At 40.5% G+C, this 20,904-nt stretch overlaps 1 protein-coding gene and 1 long non-coding RNA gene across 15 annotated transcripts in view; one reads left to right on the top strand and one right to left on the bottom strand.

Moving 5' to 3' along the window:
- agrn (agrin) overlaps window positions 1-20,904 on the bottom strand; it is a 272,513-nt gene that overhangs the window by 140,290 nt on the left and 111,319 nt on the right. The window lies entirely within an intron of this gene.
- On the top strand, window positions 6,658-9,345 carry LOC307036945. The gene is made up of 3 exons (XR_013807540.1): window positions 6,658-6,696; window positions 8,605-8,684; window positions 9,219-9,345. It is a non-coding gene; the product is annotated as an uncharacterized lncRNA (long non-coding RNA).

Raw genomic sequence — 20,904 nt, 5'->3', positions numbered from 1 at the left:
CAGAGAGATTAAAAAATGAAGTCTTGAGGAAGATATACAATGTTGCACCTGGGGTATTAATCACCTTACTCTTCCTGCTCAGCACTGATCCCCTGGTGGGCCCTCAGGCGGCAGCATATGGCCCCTCATACACCCAACACACATAAATTAGATTAGATTAGATAGAACTTTATTAATCCCGAAGGAAATTATTTTTGCCAGGTTGCTCCAAAATTATACAGATAATACAGATACATCTTAATAAAAGTATGCAATATACAATAGCTCAATATACAATATAGAAAGTTTAAAGTAACGTATTACAGTGCCCCAGTAGAGAATAGGTAGCATCCTGTGATAGTGACAAATCATTTGGTGACAAGTCATATTGCACATTCAAGACAAATACTAAATATCAAATACTAAAAACAATAATACTAATAGCTCATTTCTCATCGTACACAAACAGTTAGGTTAAATATGAAATATTAAAACTGCAGATTTGATGTGATGATGACATTAACTTAATATTGAACATGGTGTTATAGTTGAATTATCCTTCCTGCAGAAGGAGGAGGAGTTATAATGTTTGATAGCCACAGGAAGTGGTGCTCCTCGGTGCTCGCAGTCTACTGCTAAAGCCAATGAGACTTATATTTGCTTATGCAATGCAGGAGCAATCCTTCATAATCCTTGACTATCCTTGAGTCCTTATTCCACTGAGGATGATCCAGAGGTTTTTAAAAACGACAACAACACTCGGTTAGAAAAAAAGTGCCTTATCTTTCACCACTGGTTTAAAGTTGAGTATCTGTGTGAAATACGCTATGAAGGGTATTTTTTTTCTGTTTCACCCCTGCACATTTTTTGTGAATCTCAGCATCTTGTAGCACATGGCGGCAGCTCCAACTGTGAATGCAGATGGTGTGTGTGTGTGTGTGTGTGTGTGTGTGTGTGTGTGTGTGTGTGTGTGTGTGTGTGTGTGTGTGTGTGTGTGTGTGTGTGTGTGTGTGTGTGTGTGTGTGTGTGTGTGTGTGTGTGTGTGTGTGTGTGTGTGTGTGTGTGTGTGTGTGTGTGTGTGTGTGTGTGGGGGGAAATCGTGATCCTTGCTTTTGATTCAGCGTGGTGATACTGCCTCTGGGCGTACCAGTTCAGACTGTGCTTACGCTTGAGGAGTATATCTCTATAATATAGGTGTGATGACGCAACCTGAGTTATGGCTTCCCACCAGGGCCTACGTGTGTTTGAATTCACAGGAAGGGAAGCTGGATAATTGGAAGCAGAACACAAGCACTGACTGATATGAACTTTGGCATCTTTCTTTAAGGTTTTTAGCACTGAAAGCATAATGACTCATCTTTGAAGTACGAATATGAGTTGCATTATGTTACCTCCATCTGCAGTATTTAACAATCTGGACACGCATTGGAATATATATCTTCTTTCATCAGTTTAATTATTTCTATTATTGTGGGAAATTAAAACCTCAACCTTGCTGTGGGGTGAAATTAATTTGAAAGAATGGAGATTCCACCAAACACATTTTGAAGTAACAAGGTAATAGGGAAGACTTGATCATGAAGGCTATACTTTAGCTCAAAGTCCACTTATAGCCTTCTCCCACTATAACACACTTTTTAAAAACGCAAAGTTGTGCACAAATGGACGACAGACTTGTTCCCAATTGTCAGTACACAAGCCTTTTATTGTCTACAGTCCATGTCAAGAACGTGCTGGAAAGCAGGGTTAGTAAACAACAGTCGGAACTTGATCCATATGTTATTCACTATTTTTCAATTGAGTCAAACCGTAGTTGGTGATTGTTGGAAAGACTGTGAGAGACAGTTTGATGAGTTATGTATGTTGGGTATAAATTAAGCTTGTTTTATGACAACCAACAAGGTCAATTAATTTGAATTAGACATATTTTGGTATTTTTCTAACTTAATGGATTAAATCAATTGTATAAATGTGTGTTGTTTGAAAAAAAAGTACGAAAAATTGCATTTATGTTGACCTTGAGTTTTGTTGTATTTTTCTCTTTGTTGTTTTTCAACGTAAATGTTCATAGATTTGAAATGCAAATGACCACTTTATAGTTGCAACAAGAAAAATACTGTCCTCTTTTTCTTACTTGTTAAGTGAGAAAGCAACCCAATGCAAAAGCTTATGAATAATTTAGCAATTAAACTTTGGTCCAAGCTTTAATTGGATTTGGCATTACAAATATCTTTCAACTAATGTTAACTGGATGTTGTTCACGTTTGAACGTCATGCAGTTGAATTTAATCTCACTCCTGTTGGCGTTTAAGCCTCACGCTTTTCTGAAAGTAATGCGATAACAGGCTATAAACCCGAAAACTGAGCATCAAACAAAACCGTGACCTAATCGTATCATGACATTCCCATTGGTTTATCTGTCAAAATCGTTTTTTATCTGAAACTGTATGTATTTGCTTGGGTCTTATCTACATTTCCCTCTCAGCCGCATTGACCCAAATGTATCCTATCTCATCTCAAATGTTTCTGATGCATTATGATCTCCCCGTCAGTCACGATCAATCCACATCCATTGTATCTGCGCATCCAAGCAGACAACAGCCTCGACAAAAAAAGAAATAAAACTCTTGCACCTTTGCCATGGCTTGAGAGAAACACAAATATTTCAAATGTGTAAACAAAGTTGCAGGAATACATTTACGATCATAGCCTATATCTAAGTAATTCAGTCTCATAGGAACAGCAACATCCAGAATCAAAAGAAAAAAAGAGGAAAGCACAAGCAGAGTCTTCTTTTAGGAAGGCAAAAAGCATTAAAGTGATAATCCTGTTTTTCATTATGTGCAATATTAGCTGTGTTTAATCTAGACTGAAAGCCGTTTCCTAAATAAAAAGCTATCTTAGAATCCAAAGAACTATCATCTCTGGTGTTCCTGTGTGCTGCTTAAAGTTCAGAGGAGTGCCCTGGGATAAAGTGAAGTGTGCGATGTCTCTGCTGATTTCTCTCCTTGCTCATTAAAACTTAATGAACCTGAACGCTCCGTCTAAAAGCAGCCGCGGCTCTTTGACAGGGCCTTGACTCTCACCATTAGCATAATGTGTTCAGTGATAGAACAGGCCAGGATCCTGAACGAGGCGGGATTTAAAAAGGAAGTAGGGCTTTCTGGAAATCCAAGAACTTTAAATAAGGCTCAAACTGTTTGGCAAGTTTTCTCCAGTTAATTCATCTCCTCCAACATATAATCATAAAGGCACTAATAATTCAATATGAGCAATGGGTGAAATCACTGTGTATTGTGAAAGGTGTAGCGTACAGTGACAAATCACCCCATTCTGTAGTTCACCTCAACTGTACAGAGCTTAAGAATAGTAATAATAGAGGTCCCAGGGTTATAAATGACACTAAATGGCTACTTTGTCAGAAATAGAAAAGAATAGGGACCAAAAATCCTGAACTAACTATTTTTTTTAACTAAACAATGGTTGGTTATATGGCTATAGTTGAAAATGAATTGTATATTAGTTTTGAAAATAGGCTTTTAGATGAAAATCTTAAGGATTATAGTTTAAACATTGTGTTATTTTTAATCAGATGATGCCATTTCCTGAATCTATAGTAGAACATTTAAACTCACTCTGACAGTACTAACCCCCCAGCACTACCTATTAGCTGCACGTTAAGAACATCACGTCCTGTGTGACAAAGGACTTCCCCCTGGTGTTTAGCACAGCGCATTTAAAACCTCTGCACACTGTATAATTCACAGAGTTAAATCAATAAACTAGAGACACAGCAGGAGGAAAAACAGAGATGAGATCATAAGCGAACGTTGCAGATTGTGACTTTTAAAAAATGGAATAACTTCCCTGAAAGCTGCATCTAAGCTTGTTAAATATGCATGTCTGTTTGCAATATTTAACTTTGCGGGGACTTGGTGAGATCCCTCTGAAGACAAACTTAGATCCCCCAAACCTTTACCTGGATGGGAACATAATTCACCATGTATCACTGTTTACCCCATATGTGCTAGTGTATGCAGCAGGAAGGCCATTTTGAGCTGCTTTGAGTTTGCATATAAAATGTGTTTGGTAAGTGAGCAGCAGGGAAAGACTAGATGTCATCTCATGCTTAAGGTGGCTTTATGGTGCATCCTTTGACAAACAACAATCCTTTACTGTTTACTTGCATTCGCTAGAGGGTGTGCTGATGCATAATAATGAAAATGTGTGTGTATGTGTTTTTGTACGTGCATGTATTTGAGTCCCTGAAGCTAACCACCTCTTATCTCCAACACCATATCTCATCTTTTGCAGGAGGACTACTGTGACCAATCTTATGGCGCTTTTCCACTGCAGCCCGTAGCACGGTTTAAGCTTTTTTTGCTTTTCCACTAGGGCTAGTTCCGGCTCAGGGCTACTTTTTCACCTTTTGCTGGCCCTCCAAAATCGAGGTTCTTACGGGGCCAACAAGCGGGCTGAATATGCTAAACTAGTGACGTAAACACTCCCGACTGCTGAATGGTCAGAGAGAATCGCTGGCAAGGGGGCTACAACTACAACAAAATGAACATATTTTACCGTGATTTAATTGTAATTGTATTACTATTTACTATTTACTTATTACTATTTACTTGCACTATATTTTTTCTGTTTATCTGTGTTTTGTGTTGCTCTGTTGGAGAAGCCTGTGACACACGATTTTCATCGGCATAACTACACTGTAGCTATGTTCGTATGACAAATAAAGAACCTTGAACCTTGAACCTTGTAATACACGTTTCAAAATGATACCGAAGTAACAACATACTGATACCGGTCTGCAGACAAGACGGCAGGCGAAAAACCTTTTAAAAATGCGGGCTGCCATCTGCCCCTGCCTCTCTATAGCAGGCTAACCTGTGTGACATAAAACTATAAACTGTCCTTAACAGCTCCGGTTCAGGGCCACTCAGTCCAGACGGGATGGACGAGGACAAGCAATATCTCTCCAAAAACTCTGTTATGTGATTGAAAGACAAAAATTGGGAAGCTTCACATCATCGCCCAAACCAATCCCTGTTCCTCTCAGCTATAATGGAAGTGGTCGGGAGGTGGGGGAAGTGATTGAATCGAAGCGCAGCATCAGATGAACCCAGCATGGCGCTGAGGTAATTGCACATTCTCGTTTTTTTCCCCCTTTGGCGCTTCTGCTGCCACATAAAAGTCTCATTTTGAACAAGACGGAATGTATTGCCTCTCAAGGGCTGATGTGTGTTACAAGGCTCTGTGAATTAAACGCTGACCCTCATGGGTCGAAATGCATTGACCACATGCTGCGTTTAAGTCCAGCTGAGGAAATAATGACCATTCACGCTTGGATGCAGACTTGAACTCCGCAAAGATAGATTTATTGGCTTGATCGGACGATTTTTATCTTTTATTATGGAAAGCCATTCAAAGATGGTGGCCTTTGATATTTTAGAGAGGCGAGCAGCTGAGGTACTGATGGAGCAATGCATGGTGGGGAAAAATATGCTTTGTATCCAATTGGACCACCTTGTTTTAATTAGAATTAGAACACTTTCTCTCTCACACACACACACTAAAGGTGCTAAGTCCTGCCCCCAGGCAGACACGGCCTCAGCGCCGGTGCAAAGTGGAAGGGATTTCAGGGAGACGAAGGAATGGGGGGGGGGGGGGAGGAATGGAAAGGGAGTTAAATAGAAAGTGATTTTCAATGAATTTCTGAACGATGATAACTTAATATTCTCAGTATGCAGGATGATGGAGGTGCTTCTATTTCAGTTTCTGGCCACCCTGCTTTGCACTCTTATTTCTTTCTTTCCCTTCTACAACTTTTTTTCTATGTCCCCCTCTTTCCTCTTATCTCATTCCGACTCATCTCCTTCCCTTGCTGCACAGGTAATCCTCTCTTGACCATCTGTGAGGGTCCTGACCTGCGGGTTGGCAACCACGGTTTAATAATCTCACTAGTGAGCCTCTCCTCTCCTTACATACTTCCATAAAGCTTGTGATTTACAGTTACTTCTCCCACAACAGCAGGAGTTTCCTCCCTCCCACTACCGTGCATGAGCTACATCCGCGACGAATCGACTGAATTAGACACACACACACACACACACAATAACTCATTATTCACTAGAACCGATGCACATGTATTTAACATTTCCTGCAGATATAAACTATGCATATGGTGCAAAATGCGAGAGCGTGTAAAACCTGATGTGAACACTTGTGTGCATACATTTACACTTGTATAAAAATATCCACGTAACTGTGAACAAAATTTACACTTGTATAAAATATCAACGTAACTGTGAACCAAATTTGAAGTCACAGAAGAAGAAAAAAAGTGTTGTAGCTTGTAGAAAAAAAAGGAGCTTAGTGATGAAATATTCACTTGCAGAAAAATACATATTTTTAAATATATTTTCCATTACAACTGCAACTTGGTTATTACAACCTTTCAAATCAGTCATTACAACTTGACGAATCTGCTCTGTGGCAGTATAAATCGACGAATATGCGGGCTTGACTTTTGCTACAATTCTTGCGATAAATGTGTCGCAAAAGTAATTTTCACCTGTAGATCAGTTGTAGATGTGGGGGAGGGAGGGGGGTTGGAGCAAAGGGGCGGAGCTATCAGAACGACGAGGCATGACTGCGGGGCAACGGTTGTGTCGCTACCAGTCCGCTGACATGGCGCGTCAATCAACGGTAAGTTTTGCCCATTACTTGTCCAGTATTACTTTGAATATTATTACTGTGATTGAGGATTAAATCCGCTTTGAAGACCACCGTTTTATATCGTGCAGTTTAGCGGCAAAATAACGTAAGTTAGCCAGCTAACGCTAGCTTTGTTGAGTTTATGCTAGCTAAACAAGTAGTGGTTGTAGTCTACAGCAGTAATTCATATATTATAGCCTACTGCTTTGGCACTAACGGTGGTATTTTTAAAGCCTTTGTAAATTATCCATGCTATTTTCTATTTAGCTAACGTCGAAGTATTGTATGTGAAATCAACCTCACAATAAGATGTGTGTATATTACAATTATTAATGTCATATTTCAAGATGATTACTTAGATATTACAATATGGTTGGTTGAGCTGGAGTTCATTATTGAGCTTGCTCGTTTACGTCAGTCATATCTGAAGAACAAACCCAAACCTTGTTGTTTTTATTAATTGCATTACCAAATGGGTATCAAATAAACAGTAAGCATTGGTAACACAACTTCTAAAGTTACAGTAAAATAAAAAGGACCCTGACTCGGACAATACACAATGCAACATGTTCAACAGAAGATAATCAGTTATATTGTTTGTACACATGGTACTTTACATATATTTATAAAACGGACAAGTCAAATCAAGCAATCTGATTGGTTGGTTCTTAGCCGTGATATACTGAGCGTATACCACGGGTAGAATTGTAAGTTACTTTTCACAACAAGTCAGTATCCCTCCGCGTCTGAGAAAAACAGTATACCGTTGGGCTGAAAAGCTACTGGAACAAGAAAGCAGCGGAGAAGTAACGGGGCAGAAGCCCTCCTTTTTGACGCAGCGGTCCAGACATAGACATCAAACGGCAAAACATATTCAGTGTGCAGTTCCTTTGGCATTAGGGCAGGGATATCTAGATACTTTTGAAGGTTTAACATAATGAATTGTGCTACTTTTAAAGCAAGCAACGATGTTTTCAAATCTGTAATCAAAGAGGTCCGCAAAAACGCTATCGACCAATCAGATTGCTTGATTTGACTTGTCAGTTTTATAAATATATTTACATTTCTTCCGTTACGAAACAAATTTACAAAGCATAAAATGGAAACATTTAAGATTAACTTCGACCTCCGGGGGGGTCTTACTATAGTATGGAGGAGTGGATTGAGCAGTGCCTATCTCCAGAAAAAAAAGCACCTAAACTACGACATGCAGAGCTACGTGAAGAGCAGGTAGAGACCAACTGGAAAAGTACCACCATTCAAAAGCTTTCTGATGCGGGTCTTGAAACAAAGCAGAGAAATTATGACCGTTAGTGGCCACAGGTGCGAAGCTCTCTCCAGAGCTACTGGAAGCCCAATGCAATCTCGGGGACCGGAGAAAGTGGAGCAATATTCTCGCCACGCCAAGCAACAGCCTCGAACAACCTCATCCTATACAAGTGACCACGTAAGCCATGCTACTGATGCTGGACAGTTTTTCAGTGGATGCACAATAAACAGCAACATACACATTAATGTAAATAAACAGCCAAATAATGGATCAACGCTCTCTGTCTAATATGTTCGCTTGCTGTTAGTGTTGTTGCATAGCAACCACCTTGCACTATGTTTTGTGCAGAAGGCAACGGAGGTACTATTTTATTTTGAACATCATTATTTACTCATAAAAACTATTTAAATTAGAGTGTGTATTTTTCTTTCATATTGCCACACTCGGTAACCGTTTTATAAAAGCAATAGCTCACTTCAGGCCGTGATATATGCTCATTATATCACAGCTAAGGGGGTTGTCGACCCTCCGCTTCGCGTCGGGCCGAACCACGCCCCTTAGCTGTGATATAATGAGCATATACCACGGCCTGTCGTGAGCTATTGCTTAAATATATCTGTTCGTTTAAGGTGTCCAGGTGATGCAGACAGGCTGGACCAGAGAGTGAGAGACAGAACTGGACTCCTCACAGCAGTGAACTTCAGCACAGGTACAAATACTATTTTGTCATACTGTACAAAGAATCAAGAAAGATATTGGTTTACATAAATGAAGTATTGACTTTAATACACTGATATACATTCCATTAAACAATACTAAATCACCTACACATCAGTGAAGTTGAGTGTTTTTTCCATGCAAGAAGTTACATTTAGATGTTAAAAAGCAATATGATTTTGTCAGCTTTCTAATTTAATGTATTGAAGGCAAAGATATTTAACACATAGTGAGAACTGCTACTATTTATCTCTCAATATTGTCTGTAAAAACGGGGTAAAAGTTATTCTTTCAGTGAGACAACAGAGCAAGCTTCTACAGTTGCACTAAGTTTTGTAACAGTTAAATATTATTTTTGATAATAAAATATATTTCACTGTTGATGAATTTCATAATGTTCATTCATAATCTGATTACAATTACAAAATAATTATATCAACAGCCCCTAAACACACAAACACACCGCTTTCATAAATAACAGACTTGTTCTGCAATAATATTTTTTGTTTCCTGTCATTTTTGTTAGGAAAGGACATGCCTGAAAGACATCTCCTCTTTCTCTGAGGGTCAAGAAGAACATCCAAGAGGAAAATTAAAAGCTGATGTTATGAGATTTTAAGACCAGTACAGGACATTCACTAAGAAACTACTTTTATTGTGAAAACAAAGATATGCACACCGAATATTTTTGTAGTCTATCAGGACCATCATTTGTTTGTGACGCTGCCTGCACCTCAGAGAAGGGGTGGTTATAGTCAGGCTTATAAAGTGTGGCGAAAAACATAGTCAGCTGATGGGATGCATCTATTTCCACATCTACACTCCATCAGCTGATTATTTCTATTTTCCTCACTTTATGAGCTTCACATCACTTGTGCCTTGTACCGCAGAGCTTGCAACATCACAAATAAATGGGGCCAATCTTCAGTCAGATGTGAATGTGTAATCTAACATTTTCAGTAAGAATAATGGACAAAAGGAGTGCAAATACAAATATAATTTATTGAAATGTGAACCAAAAGTTAATCAAAAATGTTTTAAATAAAAAGCACATATGGACAGAAGGTTTAAAGCCTATTACATGTATAAGTAAACACATTTAGTCAAATAACGTGACAGACTAGGCCTTTGCAGTTGGTATCAGTTTTGCCCAGCATGGGCTCCCCCATCAGGCCTGGTCCTCCATGCTGAGGAAAGACTCTCAGTGCTCTACAAACCAACAGACAGGACATCCGTCACACAGAGGTTTCTCCCTGAAGTCTCTGCAGCTCTATGGACACCACGCTGTCTCAATCCGTCCACACTGAATATGAGAGTGGAAAAATGAAAATAATAAATGCTTTAGACAATAAGAAATATAAAGTTGACAGTTGAGTTGCTCAGTTTTTTTAGATTGTCAATACTATTACTGTATAACTAATATATCAGGTTAAGAGGCACCTTCAAATAAAGATTGGTCTTTAAATACATGTTGTCTCTTGAATTGTTTGTCTAAAGTCAAGGATCTAGAACTGGTACTTAGTTTTAATGATACAGTCTGGTTATTATGCTGTTTGGAGGAGGCCTCACAGGTAAGAGCACTAACTAGCTACCATCACATGTACCTTAGCTTGACTTAAATGTATTAAACGAATAATTAAGTGATGGCAAAATATAAATAACTAATGTCAAAACTTACCGTTGATTGACGCGCCATGTCAGCGGACTGGTAGCGACACAACCGTTGCCCCGCAGTCAAGCCCCGCAGTCAAGCCTCCCTCCCCCACATCTACAGCTGATCTACAGGTGAAAATTACTTTTGCGACACATTTAACGCAAGAAGTGTAGCAAAAGTCAAGACCGCAGATTCGTCAAGTTGTAATGACTGATTTGAGAGGTTGTAATAACCAAGTTGCAGTTGTAATGGAAAATATATTTAAAAAATGTATTTTTCTGCAAGTGAACATTTCATCACTAAGTGTTCATTTTTGTTCTAAAAGCTACGAAAAAATTTTTTTTCTTCTGTGACTTCAAATTTGGTTCACAGTTACGTGGATATTTTATACAAGTGTACATTTAGTTCACAGTTACTGTACGTGGATATTTTATACAAGTGTAAATGTAAGCACACAAGCCCAGATTTTTTTTCTGCAAGTGCTCAAATCAGGTTTTACACGCTCTCGCATTTTGCACCATATCTACCTTCATATAAACACACCTGGTAGGTTGATCCCACTGCTGGTGCTTATGTGTGTATGTGTGTTTGTGTGTGAGGAAGGCGGGTGTCTAGCTTGGGATTGTACTTTTTCATTCTGGGTTTTGTTTGAGAGGAATGTGTTTGTGTGTTAAAGGGAGTAGAGTGAAGAGGAGACAGAGAGCAGAGGGATTAACAAAAAGGAATTCGCACAGCAAAAGAACAAAATCCAGTTTAAGTGTGAAGTGTGTAAAACCTTTTTTTCCTCAAACATTAATTCAGCCAGCATTACATCTGATTAAACACTAATTAAAGCTATCAGGCAATATCTAAAAATAAAGAATCTCAAGTGCTCTCAGTTACAATCGTGTCCTTGAATCAAGCAAGCAATCCAACACTTAATTCTGTAAAAATGAGTCAAAAAGATACTCAAATGTGATACTCTAATGATAGACGTTGACACTTGGAATATTAGTCTTAGTTACTTGTAACTGTGTGAGGACGTTTCCAGTGACAGTAGACAGCTGTTGGAGATGAGAGCTGTCTGACACCAGTGGGAATTGTCACAGCCGATACACATCACATGTGGAGGGACTCACACTGAATGCCTTGTTTCTCTGTGTGTGTGTGTGTGTGTGTGTGTGTGTGTGTGTGTGTGTGTGTGTGTGTGTGTGTGTGTGTGTGTGTGTGTGTGTGTGTGTGTGTGTGTGTGTGTGTGTGTGTGTGTGTGTGTGTGTGTGTGTGTGTGTGTGTGTGTGTGTGTGTGTGTGTGTGTGTGTGTGTGTGTGTGTGTGTGTGTGTGTGTGTGTGTGTGTGTGTGTGTGTGTGTGTGTGTGTGTGTGTGTGTGTGTGAGAGACGTGAGCTCACTTGCAATGAAATTCCGCATGTGTTAAAAGAATGTGTGTGTGGGGGGGGGCTTTGCAGTCATTTGATACACAACGCATTCAACCATATATAAAGCAAAACTATAGACTATAGACTGTATAATGTATATATAGTGCAAGACACATAAATAAAACAGTGAGCTGTGCCGGTGTGTGTATGCTTCAGGTGTGCAAAGAAGGTCAATATATTTATAAAAAAACCTTTTAATTTCAGGTTATTTATTTGTGCCCTTAGGTAGATTTTGTTTGCAGACAAAAAGACCAGGGATCCATCCTGACACAATCTAAAAACAAACACCAGACACATCTCTAATAAAAGGACTAGTACAACTATACCCTGCTCAACCAAATCTCAAAAACATTTTAAGAAGGAAAATACTAGTACAAACATGGACATTCAAAATTTCTATTTGAAACAAAATGTTCTGGCTTGTAGTCCCTAAAAGAAAGAGTCAGGATCCGTCATTTTGCAAACAAATAGCAATTTTTCATTAAAACTCCTCTGCCTGGTCAATTCTACTCCACGATATTACCAAGGGAGTAAAGGAGGAGATCAAGTGATGTAATATGTAATGATGGGTCATATCCCTCCTGGCTTGTCAAACATGTCAGGTATGAATTTTTGACAGACTAGAAGTGATTTATTAAGTGATTTATTTTGTGCAGTGTGACCTTTAACCCTGGCCCTGAGTTATGGTTGGACCAAATTTCCATTTCAGTAGATGCAGCAGTTTCCTCTAGTTATAAATGTACACTCAGCATGCCACACACAGTGTTTGCCTTCAGTCACACCAACCCCTAATTATGGAGTTACAGAGTGTGCTGGGGTGCATGACACTCCGGTGGAACAACAAGCTGAACTAAGTGAGTGCTGAGCAGATAAGTCGCCTGTTGGCTTATTATTGGAAACCTTTGACTTTATCTTTAGGACTTTCCGTTTCTTTGCTCATCTTAAAGCGTGAATGTGGTGGCTTAGTATTTACACACAACATAAACCCTGTTAATATTACAAAGTTACACACATATTGAGGCGTTTCTATGCTGTGTTCAATCAAGAAACACACATCTTCCATCTTTTCTCAACCAAACACCTAGAATTGTTCAAATTCCTGTCAGATTTTCACTCTTTTTCTATCAGTCTCTTTTCATCTCTAATGATAGAAATTAGCTAGCAGGCAGATGTGCCAGGTTGTAGGAATAATAAGCACATTATTTGTTTTCTCTCGCACACACACACACACACACACACACACACACACACACACACACACACACACACACACACACACACACACACACACACACACACACACACACACACACACACACACACACACACACACACACACACACACACACACACACACACACACACACTGAGGTGTATGGCCAAAAAGACAGAGGAAAATGTAATGTTATGATGAGTTAAAAGCATGGGGATTTAACACAACATTATACACACAAAGGCACCCTTGGGAGGGAAATTAATTCCCCTCATTTGCACAAAACATTCTTTGTTCTCATGTTAAATAGTCTGTCGTACAGAAAGACAGACAAGTGGAAAGATACATGGTTAAAAAAACAAACAGATAATGACCCTTCTGATAATATAGCTAGTTTCCGTCCTCACCACAGTTGAATCACAGCTGGAGCGCTGTGATTGGTTGGAAAATACAACAACAACAACAACAACAACAACAACAACAACAACAGGGAAGAAGAGCGCTCTCACGCTGACCGCATAAGTTATGAATTTTATTTTTAATTTGAAAGGCTGGTTATCTACACTTCAACACAAATGATAATTTCCATAACCGCAAGTGAGAATGTGATGAATTACGACTTCAATGTCACCACCATTAAGCATTTGACTTGTGACCTATGGTATGGTATATTTGTGATATTTTATACATTTTTACTCAATTGTATTTGTGTTTTACAATATTCTTGTAATATTATTATATCTTTTTTATATTGAGTGAGTTTTATATGAGTTTCTGTGTTCGGTATGTTGATGTTTGTTGTACTAAATAATCAACAGTATATAGTCTTTTTAAGAGCCATATTCAAATGCTAACTCATTCCTGGGTTTAAGGACTCATTCCTGCACTACTGTATACCCGGGATAGTACGATGTTGGAGCGAGTGTCACCACTATGCTTGCAAAAGGTTGCAGAATTCTATTTATTCCCTGAAAATGTGCAATTATATTCACACACTTCAAGGGAGGAGTAATGTTATATCTCTCCTAGTAAAAGTGTCTTCTTTTATTATATATGACTATTGAATTTTGAGATCCTATTTTTTTGTTAGAAGAGACTTTCTTTTTCCTTTTGGAGTGAAAGAGAAAAGATCTTCAAAGATGTATTAATAGAATATCTAGAAGGATGTTACCTCAAAAAGAGGTTTTCTTTGCAACTTCAGATGCAACCATAAAATATGAAATGAAATAATAATATCATCAGCTGACTAATTATAAACCTGTATAATCATACTTTTATACAAACATAACCATCCCAATCAGTCGTTGTTTTCAGACTTTTTGAAGGTCCTGACTAGGCAGATCGCAAGAAGAATTAAAGCTGAAAGTAACTCAGGATCTAATTAAAAAGTAATGCTGATATGAAGGATAATAAGCATGCAGAATCTGAAAAATATTGTATGTGCCTCAAGTGTCCGCTTTATTGAAGAAGTCGTATTCCTGCATCGCACCAGTGTGTTGGCCCAGTGGCTGATATGTGCTCACATGAGTAAACCCAGGTCCAGTGGAGAGGAAAACCTGCAATTTCAAACTCAGCAAGACCAGAACATACATATGCATATAAATCATCTAAATAAATGCCCGGGGATCATGCATGAATGCTATTTTCGACTTTGACAGTTGGGTAAACAGTGTAGTGCAGCTCAACTCTCCACTATGCCCCTGGCGGGCTCCGTGTCACACTAAAGCATCATATGTTGTCACTCCCCCAGCCACAGTATATACTGCACAGTACCTGTATTTCTTTACAGTGCTGGATATAAAAGGGATATTGAAATAACAGTAATTTTATTTAATTTTTTATTTTCGTCTCAATATCTATTGCCCTCTTCTCGCTCTCTGCTATCATACGAATCTTCTCCCGGTGAGAGGGCAGCAATCAGCATGCTGTACTTGTGTGTAAATGGGTGTCGCTGACATGCTGTTGGGCCATGTGTCAGTGTGTTGTAATTGTGTCCAGTACACACACACACAAACACACACACACACGCACGCACGCACGCACGCACGCACGCACGCACGCACGCACGCACGCACGCACGCACGCACGCACGCACGCACGCACGCACACACACACACACACACACACACACACACACACACACACACACACACACACACACACACACACACACACACACACACACACACACACACACACACACACACACACACACACACACACACACACACACACACACACACACACACACACACACAGTCTTGGTTGACGTCAATGCTTCCAGGTCCGGAAGTCAAAATTAAGGGGGGTGATGACAAACACATGTAGGTGAAGCGCTAGCTACCAACTGTGTGTGTGTGTGTGTGTGTGTGTGTGTGTGTGTGTGTGTGTGTGTGTGTGTGTGTGTGTGTGTGTGTGTGTGTGTGTGTGTGTGTGTGTGTGTGTGTGTGTGGGTGTGTGTGTGTGTGTGTGTGTGTGTATGTGTGCACACACACACATCCTGAGGTTCAACTGCAATCTGTAAACAATGTTTCTAGATGAGTGAAGAAAAACAAGAAGCAAGGGGTGAAATGTTCAAGAGACAGCAAGTGTGTGTGTGTGTGTGTGTGTGTGTTCTTTTTTGGTGTGTGTGTGTGTGTGTGTGTGTGTGTGTGTGTGTGCGTGTGTGTGTGTGTGTGTGTGTGTGTGTGTGTGTGTGTGTGTGTGTGTCTGTCTGTCTGACAGCACGCCGCAGAACAAGAGAGCACTGAACTGCAGATGCCTCTCACAGCGACCCTCTGCAGAAAACTAGGACATATACAGTATCTGTGTAGAACAGTGGTGATATTGTTATCACAGCACTGAGCAAAACGCTCCCATAACTTCCAGCGGGATTTCACAGCGCAATATCGTTTGGCAACACGTCGACACGACAGGCCACTTATTTCCTTCTAATTAACAACCTGACAATGACATTTGTACCGACTGATTACACTTCCATGTGTGCTTATTTTTTGACATTGTCCCCCAACAATTAAATTAGCACCTACACATCACAGATTTGAACAGAATGACAACTGAGTCACGTTTTGAAGTAACTTGCCTGTAATGAGGGGGAATAAATTACAAGGGCTTTTCAATGGCGGTGAATGGCCGCCGTCGCCTTCAACATGCGAAGAACATAGAGAGGTAATTTAAAGTGACATTAGAGCCATTCTGCAAGCTAATTACTTCCAATATATGACAAAGAGCTGAGAAATAAGGGGGTGGGCTCTCAACCATAACTCTGCACAGCCATGCTGAGCACTAAGGGCTTCGATAAGCAGCTAGAAACTATGAATTAGCTTGAATGGATTTATACTTTGCCTGCTTCGTCTATCCCACTACATTCTATTTCATTCCAGAAAACTGGTGTACCGGAATTTGCATAATTTCTCTTTTTTTCCCTTGTTCTTTTCTCTCTGATGTGAGAAAAAGATACAAAGTTTGGCTGAATTTAAAGAGTTTCCATCAAAGAAAGCTTTAATCATTGTGGAGTTATATTCATGAGGCAGCACTAAGAAACACACAATGAAAATAGATTTTCTTGCATTGTGTGCCTGGCTTTTCAACATTTAAACGGCAGCAAGGGGACGTTTAAAAGCCAAATTGAAGCCGATACGTCCCATTTCAGTAGTCCAGATCACACCTCTGTCTAGTTTCTATATATCAGAGAGGCCCGATGCCAACAAATCCGACATGGCTATCTGGTTCTGGCTGACAGCTTCCTGATCACAGCCGCAGATAGCTCAGGGTATTCTCCGTCCACATCAAACAACTGCTGAACCTTACAAAGTCCGAGGTCCTGAAATAACCTGAGTCAACAAGTGGCGGGAGTTACTCTGCAGCCCTTCGAACGTTTAAAAGCATTGCTAGCTGTTTCAATAATCACTGTTTCAGTGAAATTAAAAGAAAATAGTTTGGACCCACTAAATTTTCTAGTATCTGAGTATAATTTTTCTCTCTTTGGACGACAGCTTTTAACATATTTTTGCAGATACTTCAAGCAGAGTCGAGTCTGAACGCTGACAAGGTCGGTTAGAGGTGGGTTGTTGACGAGACTTGGCTAATTTCATTGCCTTTTACCTTTGTTGATGAACAAAAAACATCATACTGAGAATCTCAAAAGCATCCGCCGAGTCAACAGACACAGAACTAGACATAGCACCCTAACCAAGGATACAGAGTTCAGCTGTGCAATTGAAAGCTTTGTGTACTTTAAAAGGGCAACAAACTTTTCTGTTGATACAGTCAAGGCTGCCTGCTGCACCCATCAGCGCCCCCCCTCCCCCCTCCAGCCCCTGCAATAGTTGGCTAACATGCTGCTCTCCGCTAAAAGCCCGACATGACAACTCTTCTGTGAAATTGTAATCCTGGAGATGAAACTTAACAGTGAACCTTTGATAGCTTGATGCGATACGTTCGCAGCCGGCGCCCCCGCCCGGGCTAAAAGATGAGGTAGATATTTTTCCTCTGTTGTGTGAAATCTATGATGTGAAATGATTTAATTAAGATAGGGCGAGGAGCCATAATTAATTCTGCCTCTCTCCGAGCTTACTGTCAAGAACACAGGGAAAGGCTCCGGTAGAAATAAATTACAGGAGAGAAAGTGAGTGTGTGTATGTGTGGTGTGTGCGTGTGCGTGTGCGTGTGTGTGTCTTCCCCCACATCTAAGGGGTAATGCGTGTGGAGCGCTTAGTTACTGTATTCTCCCAGAGCTGACAAAGAGTTATGTCAATTCTTTAAAAAGAGGTAGTGTTCTCAAAGTGCAAGTATGCCCGCAGGCACCTTTATATTTGGCATCCCACCATCTTGGAACAATTCACATTTCTGTCCAGGAGTTTATTTTGTCTGTCAGTAAGGAGCATCCTCTGGGGAACACTGTCAGTGACGAATGTGAAATGGAAGTATTCACGGCGAATGGGCTCCTGCCACGCAGACTGTTCCGGCTACAGCTGAAGACCTCTGAACTGACGCTCTGTTTCTCATAAAAACGTCCTGTCTCCTGCGTCATTTGGATCTTATTTGGCCAGTGTTTAGTCGCCCAAGGTTGTAAAAGGATGAAATGAAGGATGGCTCCAGGGAACCGTCAACACCTGGTTTTTCTCTCAGTCTAAATACCCCTGAGACACAATTGAGGAAGGGTATCTATTCTTTGTCCTTGTCCAATTACAACCAGATTTGGCATAAATCACAAGACATAAATACCCAGCCGGATAAGTAATCCCTTCATAAATCTCTAATAAAAAAACTACCAGAGAAGGTATCTGATACTACTGTCACCTTCAGATGCCCTTGACCAATGCATAAACATGATTTCTCTGGATGTGGACGCTGACAGTTAAGCGCCAAGAGCCTCATTCATCAAGCATTTTCCGGAATGGACTCCCTTTTCAAAGTCCAATACTAATCCCTCAAGCTAGAACATTCTCAGAGCCTTCCAGCTTTTGCCAAACACGCAACAACTGTCTTATTATCAGGAGACGACAGGCAATAATGAATGTGGCCCGAGCCCAAGCAACTGCTGCTTTGGAGCTTTCAAAGAACGAGCCTAATTAAAGGCTGCTTTGTGACTTTTGTGACTTTTTTTTTGACTGGTGATTATAGGCCATTCATTGGGGAGGATTCGTCAGCTATTTGCGGGAGGCGCTCACCATAAACAGTATCTAAGAGATTTGGTTATGTTGTGCCGATCCTGCATTTTCCCAAGCGAGTCCCTAGATTCTCTCGCTCTAATTTGAAGAACAAATTCCTTCACTTTCAGCAGAATCTCCCAGCGCTAATAAGGACGTCTCATCAACAGCAGTTCAGAGACAAATTAGGCTGTTTAAAAATGCAGACTCCCTGGTATCCTGTCTCTGATTTCCTGTAATGAAGTACTGGGGAGCAGAGCATCCTTGAGCACTGTCCACAAGTTCAGTAGAACAAGACCTTTGGTCTTTTGAGCACAATGACTAATAGATGGGCTATATTAGCTCTCTCTTGGTCTACAGCATCTTCTAAATAACCTATCCACCTCTACTAAAACCATGCATCTCCAAAAAGTGGCCTACTGTCTTATTTTGGGCCAACTCTAATTGTCTCACCAATCTCTCCAGAGTTAAATGACCCGGAGAAACTACGTCCCACCGGGCAGGCTTACCCCGCTGATTGGAGACTTTGCCTTTTGTTTTCCTTGGCATATTAAAGCAGCAAGGGCTGCTGATGTAAAGCCTACAGAACTATTGGAATTGTAATTAAGGGCTAGCAGCAGCTTTTAAATGGTTGACTAGTGTGGAAACAAACTGTGCCCCTCAGACAGCAAAAAGTTTAATACATGGGAAATGAGTGGCTCAATCGATAAGCAGGGCGTTGTTTCCTTTGAAGGAGAAATTCAATGGAAGACAGAATGGGCTGCTTCACAGCCTGCACACTGTTTCTAATGTTCCCAGTGGAAAGCAGATTGTATGGCAATATTTGCTTCAAAAACAGGCAAATAGAGACCTCTATCTGAGGTATAATCGTTTGTCAAGTCGATTTCATCTGCCATTAAAACAAAAACAAATAGCTGCTGTTAACGGTGTTAAGGAGAACAAATAGGCATCTCTCACACTCCTCAGGTGTTGAGGTGAGGCCAAGTTGACAAATGGTCAAATGAATGCACAATTATTTGTTGAACCCAAACGCCTCAGTCATTTCACATCGAACAGTGAATAACCTACTGTATTTTTCAGACTATGCCAGACAATCACATTCATCGTAAACCACCTCTAATTTGATACATTTTTTTAAATGCCATCTTGTCGCAAACCGCTTTTCCAAACAGGCTGGCCTATGTGGAGAGTGATTGAGCAATTACTTGGACAGATTGAGAAAGCCCCTACTGTGGACTTTTGTCCCTGACATCAGCTGGCCAGCTGGGATCATTAGAAACATTTTTCCGCCTGTTTTCTCCGTCCAAACCTCTGGCTTTGTACCATGCACACAAGCAGGATGATACAACACCGTCAGAACTAGTAGGAGTCCATTCCTGGCTGTTTGTCAGTGCAGTAAAAAGAAAAAATACGGCACCAAAGTCTATCAAACACTGTCACACTGCGCTGCCTCTGATAAATATTCATGATAGCAGCTTGAAAAACAGCTGTTTTCCTCCAATTAAAGCTTGCAGAGATCCACTGTTTTGGAAATAAAGTGTTCCTTTTTATAATTAAAAGCCGAGCCAGAAAACTACTAAAAACAGCGAAGCAGCCATTGCAAAGATTGATATGTGTGTGACAGGATGAGAACATGTGGCTAACAAGGTGAGGTGATGGTGCTGCTCTGGGCCTACAAACCCACAGGAGCCTCAGGTGATGAGGAATACCCAGGAAAGGGGGGATGGGTGGGTTTATCGCATTAGACCCTATCAGACAGATGTGAATGCTGCTGTGGTAACATGTATTGAACATCAGCCCAACTAGCCGTGCAGAGCAGATCAAATCAATCCAATCCACATTTTAAACAGAGGGTTTGCCAAAGTGCTTCACAATGAACATTATAATAAAATATAATATTACACGAATAGATAAAAGGCACACATGATAAAAGGCACACATAAGAATAAATACAAGGCACATAAAGGCTATGGACAGACAATAAAAGCATACAAATCAATAAAACATAACTCAGACTGACTCGTAAGCGAGGGAAAAGAGGTGGGTCGTTAGGCGGGGCTTAAAAGCTTCAAGAGTGGCCGACAATTTGACATGGGGGGGCAGGTTGTTCCAGATCCTGGGGGCTACCGCTGAGAAGGCTCGGTCTCCCCTGGTCTTTTCCCTTGTTTTTGGGACTACCAGCCGCAGCTGATCAGCCGACCTCAAAGCCCTTGAGGGGGTGTACACCTGTAGGATGTCGGAGATGTACTGAGGGGCCAGCCCATTAAGCGATTTAAAAAC

Source organism: Notothenia rossii (assembly GCF_949606895.1).
Source record: "Notothenia rossii genome assembly, chromosome: 4".
In the NCBI taxonomy this organism is placed as follows: Eukaryota; Metazoa; Chordata; class Actinopteri; order Perciformes; family Nototheniidae; genus Notothenia; species Notothenia rossii.
The sequence above is the reverse complement of the archived record's forward strand: the minus strand, read 5'-3'. Positions and strand labels throughout refer to the sequence as shown.